This window comes from Natator depressus, chromosome 1 (assembly GCF_965152275.1).
Source record: "Natator depressus isolate rNatDep1 chromosome 1, rNatDep2.hap1, whole genome shotgun sequence".
NCBI lineage: Eukaryota > Metazoa > Chordata > Testudines > Cheloniidae > Natator > Natator depressus.
The window spans coordinates 135,430,712-135,437,227 of NC_134234.1; positions in this window are offsets into that span (position 1 = coordinate 135,430,712).

Consider the following 6,516-nt stretch of genomic DNA (forward strand, 5'->3'; position numbering starts at 1 on the left):
CCCCATTGGCCTGGAGCAGTGAACCGCGACCAGTGGGAGCTGCGATCGGACGAACCTGCGGATGCGGCAGGTAAACAAACTGGCCGGCCTGCCAGGGGGCTTACCCTGGCGAGCCATGTGCCAAAGGTTGCCGATCCCTGGCCTAGTATAAAGGGGACACTATTTTGGTTGGGGACCCTAGGTGCAACTGTAATACAAATTAAGAATAGAATCTTAATTTTCTAGTTATGGTTTTAATAAGTGGAATACAGTTATTTCAATAAGAAAATAGAGATTAATATGCAAGGTAGTTTTTTTCAACTCTTAATAAAAACGGCCTAATAAAAATAGCATCTTGGAATATACAACTATTCCAGTTGATGCACTTTTATAATTGTTTCAGAGTAGCAGCCGTGTTAGTCTGTATTCGCAAAAAGAAAAGGAGTACTTGTGGCACCTTAGAGACTAACCAATTTATTAGAGCATAAGCTTTCGTGAGCTACACTATTTTGGATGCATCTGATGAAGTGAGCTGTAGCTCACGAAAGCTTATGCTCAAATAAATTGGTTAGTCTCTAAGGTGCCACAAGTCCTCCTTTTCTTTTTATAATTGTATATGTCTCAGTGCAGGAGTAACATATGGCCATTTTATATTTCTTTTTGGGCATGATTTTAAAAACATTGGAAAGGTATCCCCATGGACACAAATATAATTTATGTGCAATTTGTGCCTACCTGAGATTAAAAGGATCTGTTTGTTATGCTACAGCCAGTTATAAAACAAATGATCCAGGTCCAATATAATGTGAACTGAAAATATGCCAGAGGGAGCCAGCTGTCACTACATTAAAAAGTCATTTTCTCAGACAACACAGATTTAAACCAATCAGTTTAGAAAAATATTTCTTTGCCCAACCAGATCTGTGTAACACTAAGGGTTTGTCTGCTGCATGGAGAAACAAAAAATCAGCTTTCCCTAAGATGATTTGTCAGAAACTTTTAATTTGGATGAACAGATGGTGCTAAACTATCAAACAAAGATAACAATATTAGCAGCATTTGAGCTACAAAATTAATTCTCTCTGCATATTTTTTTATGTTTAAAATGAGAACATAAATACAAAAATGCCTTTGGGCATACTCGAGCCAAGGTGTGCCTCCACAGAGGTCCTTCTGGCTCCCATAGTTGAGGAAGCGGTAATCCCTGGTATTAAGATTTTTCTTTAAACAAAATTTCCCACCACCTAGTCCGAAGAAGGGCCGCCATCAGTTAGGGAACAGAGAGTCCCAGGAATGAGGGGTACTGAGACATAGAAGGCATTTATATAAGCTATGCAATTAATGGCAATGGAACAGGTTTGTTCATTAAAAGTGTTCTGCAACATGCTGACCGTTATGCTGAAAGTGTCAGGCACGGGTATTTTTGACTGATGGGCTCTTGCCCAGTAAAATGGACTGTGTACTTTGCCTTTCCTCGTTATTAAATGATCCAGATTGCAGTGTTGCCAGCTCTTGCAATTAGTGCAAGTCTCATGACATTTGTTGCCTTTCTTCAAGCAAATGGTGGAGGCAAATGATTTTGTGAGAATCATTAAAAAAAATAAAAGCTACATTTCAAGGTCATAGGGTTGCAGAGAAAAGCCTTAAAATGTGACCTGAGTGAACCGTAAAGGCCCAGAAACTAAAGGCAAATAAAAGGATTTTTTTTTTAATCTCATAATTTTTAAAGGCAATCTCATGCTTTTTTGGGTCTAACTCATGGTTTTTGAGCACTCGGGGTTGACAATATTGTCCATGGAAATTTTCCTTCTTTCAAGCCAGTGTAGGTTCCACAATTTAGTCTTTGGAGTGGCAGGTGGGAGCAGAGCCCTGGTATGTTACATTAAAGCACAAAAGAGATTATTACTCTCCTTCCCCATTGTGGAAGTTACATCATTAATGGTAATATATATTGGTATATCTTAAAAGTATACATTATTAACACTTCTAATGATAGGATCTAAATACACTGTAGCTAGAGCCTATAGTTCTGCTTCTTGCAGATAGCTACAGAGATATTATTATATGAAAGCTGATGTGTCAGAGCTCTTCCATAAAGTGGCAAGGCACTGGCTCCTTCCCATATCACTCCAGTGGAAAGATTCACAGTGAAAATCTTTTTGTCTACTGTTTGGGGTGTCTGTCTCTCTTAGAACCTGACCAGAGTGTGACCTCTTGTGCACCTCCCTCTGGCTCTGAACATGTTCAGGCAGTTTCTTCTGGGAGGTGCTGAGCTAGTCAGGCAGTCTCTTCCTAAACCTGTGCAAACAAATTCCTTTTTTAACCTAAAGCTGGGTCTGTGCTGGGTCTACTCTCACAACAGATCTGCTTTTAATTTTACTCCCAGTCACCAAGTAGTGAAATACTCAATTTTGTCAAATGTGTTAATGAGGATTTATCAAACATACATGAAAAGCAGAAGAAAAAGAAGGAATAAAAACAACCTTGCTACCTTTCCCTCAATAGCTTGTTTTTTTCACAAATCATCTGAACTTGCTTCAATTATATTTCAACTCAGTTTAAGATTCCCTCTTTTATTATGATGCACAGCTACTGACCATGGCACCTATGCAGCAAGATACTGAAGCATATGTATAACTTTAAGCACTAATGACAGGTTTCAGAGTAACAGCCGTGTTAGTCTGTATTCGTAAAAAGAAAAAAGAAAAGGAGTACTTGTGGCACCTTAGAGACTAACCAGTTTATTTGAGCATGAGCTTTCGTGAGCTACAGCTCACTTCATCGGATGCATAGCATATCGTGGAAACTGCAGAAGACATTATATACACACAGAGACCATGAAACAAAACTTCCTCCCACCCCACTCTCCTGCTAGTAACAGCTTATCTACAGTGATTATCAAGTAGGGCCATTTCCAGCACAAATCCAGGTTTTCTCACCCTTCCCCCCCCCCCCCACACACACATACAAACTCACTCTCCTGCTGGTAATAGCCCATCCCTCTTTGAAACCTCTCTTTATAATGCGCATGATAATCAAGGTGGGTCATTTCCAGCACTAATCCAGGTTTTAGAAAACCTGGATTTGTGCTGGAAATGGCCCTACTTGATAATCACTTTAGATAAGCTGTTACTAGCAGGAGAGTGGGGTGGGAGGAAGTTTTGTTTCATGGTCTCTGTGTGTATATAATGTCTTCTGCAGTTTCCACGATATGCTATGCATCCGATGAAGTGAGCTGTAGCTCACGAAAGCTCATGCTCAAATAAACTGGTTAGTCTCTAAGGTGCCACAAGTACTCCTTTTCTTTTTTCTTTTTAAGCACTAAGCAATACCATTGAAAAAGAATCAGTGCAACTCACATGCTTAAAGTTAGGTACATGCCTAAATACCTTGCTGAATGGAGGCATCTGACCCCAAGCAGGCTGTGTAGGCTCAGGCAGATTGTGATGTGAGTAATACTCTGGCCCTAGATTGACTTGCTGGACTGAACTAATGAGAGATTTATCTGTTGCTTGCCACATGCTAACATTGGAACAGGACAATCAATTCCAAATTAAATATTTACAGAAGATTAATAGATAAGAGAGGTTCAAAGCAAACATTCATCTGTTTCCATTTTCAAACAGCTGTTCTTCATTACATTGTCTCTCTCACTTATAATGATATAATTGACTTTTTCTTCTATCTCCACTTTGTCCTCAAAAGCAGTGTCTCCCAGATGCATACAGGGACGGGGTCTTTCTCTTTAAATGTATGAGTTAATTTAGTGTTCATGAGAGTCAGGAGCTGAACTGACTTGAACAACTTCAAAGGAAAGTTCCCAAGCCTATTGCTCCCATATGTCAACTGATCTAACTCTGAGGGTGAATATGTGAGGTATGAAACCTCCAGTTTGGCAAAATTAAAATAATATGAAGTCATCAGTTTTATTTATGTATTTTCTTTAGCCAAGAAAATTGTCAGATGTAAGTGTGCCACAGGCATCCAGGCTGAAATCCAAATTCACCTGAAGGATGGACTAATATTTAGATTACTCAGTTTGTGTGTTACTTGAAAATAAAAGGGTATAAAAGGAGACATATATAGGCTGATTTGATTTATCTTCTAAACATACTGCCTTACAAAGGGAGGCAGAAGAGGGACTCTTTCTAGCTACAGTAGCTATTTATACACTCCCTGTTACTGTAGGAGAGGCTCTGTATTTGGGGGAGAAAGAAATCCTCCCCAAACTATTTGTTATGCACAAACCAGCATAGAGAGGAGACATTACTAAGGAGACGTTCGTGTTCAGGATATTCTTGCTTTTGGGTTGTGGAAGAGCATGTTGTTTTCCTTGTTTTATAACTGCATTTCTTTCCTTTTCTCACTGCTTCACTCTTTGACGAATTATACCACTTGTTTCTGGTAACGCACACAGGAGTGGGCTGGAGGAGGAGAGTCACTATATAAACTGTGCTGTTTGTTATAGCTTTTTAGTTTGCTGATTTGAAGCAGACGTATTGATGAAATGCTGGCAACCATCTGTTGCCAACAACACTTGTAAATAAATAGAAGTTGATTTATATACTCCCTCTTCTGTTGCTCTGTTTCAGGCAGAGGGCTCTTTTTTAGTATGTTGCAGGTTTTTGTCTTATCTACTTCTGACTACATGGATATTTTTATGGTGATTGCACATAGAGCTCTTTGACACACCTTATTTCAGCTGCTATCAAGAGTGTATAATCTATTCATTCAGTGACAAAAACTTTTTTCATTTTTGTGGGATGAATTATAAGATATCTCTACCTACAGCTCATTTCAGACATTTGTCAAAGTGGGACTGAACTCTACCAATTACAAATAACAATTTATTATTATATTTATTTTGTATTACTGTAGCACCTAGGAGCCCTAGTTATGTGCCAGGATCCCATTGTGCTAGGCAAGGTATAAAAATAAGGGTTGACATTTTAAAAGGTTTGCAGCCTAAGGATTTTTTTCTTACTTTATGGGTTACCAAACTTTTTTTGTGGATTGGACCACGTTTTAATATAGAGATTACACATTTTAATACATCTCCCTTGCATTCATGCTCTCATGGACACTTTCCTTCCCAACTGTGACAGTGTAACCTCACTTGCATCTACGACGACTTCTTACAGGGAAAAGTAACATTAGGAAAGCAGTATTAGATATCAGACACTAGATGTCAGATGATAGTATTAGATATCTGATGGTAGTGCATCAAGCACCTATCCCAAGAAGTGTTACTTGTGATCCCTGATACCATCTTGCACCATAATGTCCTAGGGAAATAAAACTCTTGGATCCGGTTTGCCATCTGATAGCCCTGTGTCCACAACAAACACTGCCTCTAAGTGTTCAATGAAAAACCCATGTCTAGGGGAAAAGATTAAATGAAGAAATAAATGAGTGTCTGATTGCCGGTTTTCCAGCTAAAATGCTGTTAACTTCTGAAACTTTAGTAGTAAACCTTTGATTACCCTTCGAATACAACAAGGATTAGACACACATCGATAAATACTTTTTTGTTAGTTTTCTGCTAAACATAATATTGAGAACAGTTATTGCATCTTATTTAGCATTATACACTAAACATTTTTCTGTAACTATAACATTTTTCTGATGAATTTTAATATATAAAAATAAAAAATGCAAACTCTCTTTTTCCACCAGGTATCCGGATCTATGAGAGGCAAATACAAAGCATAGCTGTATTACTTTTCACTGACTGCTGATTATTTTTTCTTCCAGATGACTGCAATGCTTATGGAAGCTGCCAAGATAGATTAAAATCATTCATGAATCTATAATAAGAGTCTTAGGTTCAACTCAGCAAGTAGTCTGCAGGAAAAGGGGTCATTGCCAAAGGATTGATCCCTGTTAGCAGCCTACTCTGCCATTTTGAAGTACTGGCCTTCCATATTCGACCAGATAATTGAGTCTGTTTCTAACTTTCTTCCACTAATGATGCATTGGTCAAGGCCTAGTAGCACAGGGCAGAATCATGCAGTCAGATGGGGAATGCAGTCTTCTTAATGGGATGTGCTTCCTACCAAGTTTGATAGGCTAGCGCATGGATGGCAATGAAAGGAGAGCCTTGACGATGGTAAGGCAGGTAGTGAAATGGAAAGAATTCCTGAGTGCTCTTCCATGCTTTAAAGCTCTTTAAGGGCAACGAAGGCCAGGTGCATGTTTCCTCACCTGATGGTCAATTTCCCTGGTAAAGAAGATACCATGGCTAGGGTGCAGTTGCTTTGTGCCAGGGGAGTGAGGTTATTACAAAATTGAGCTCTATTATGCAGTAATATTGACTGCTTACAGGTCTAGAAGGGACTATGTAGATAGTCATTTTGAGAGCTTGATGAAAGAAGTTCTAGTGGATTAAATTCAGTACCATGCAGAAGCCAACACAAAGTCTGTGCACCATCTAAATTCCATTTAAGACTTCAAAATAAGGAGTACTTGGTTCATATGCCTTGTGCTGCCCTACTACATGAGGGTAAATTTCACTCTCTGTGAATAGTCCAATAGGAA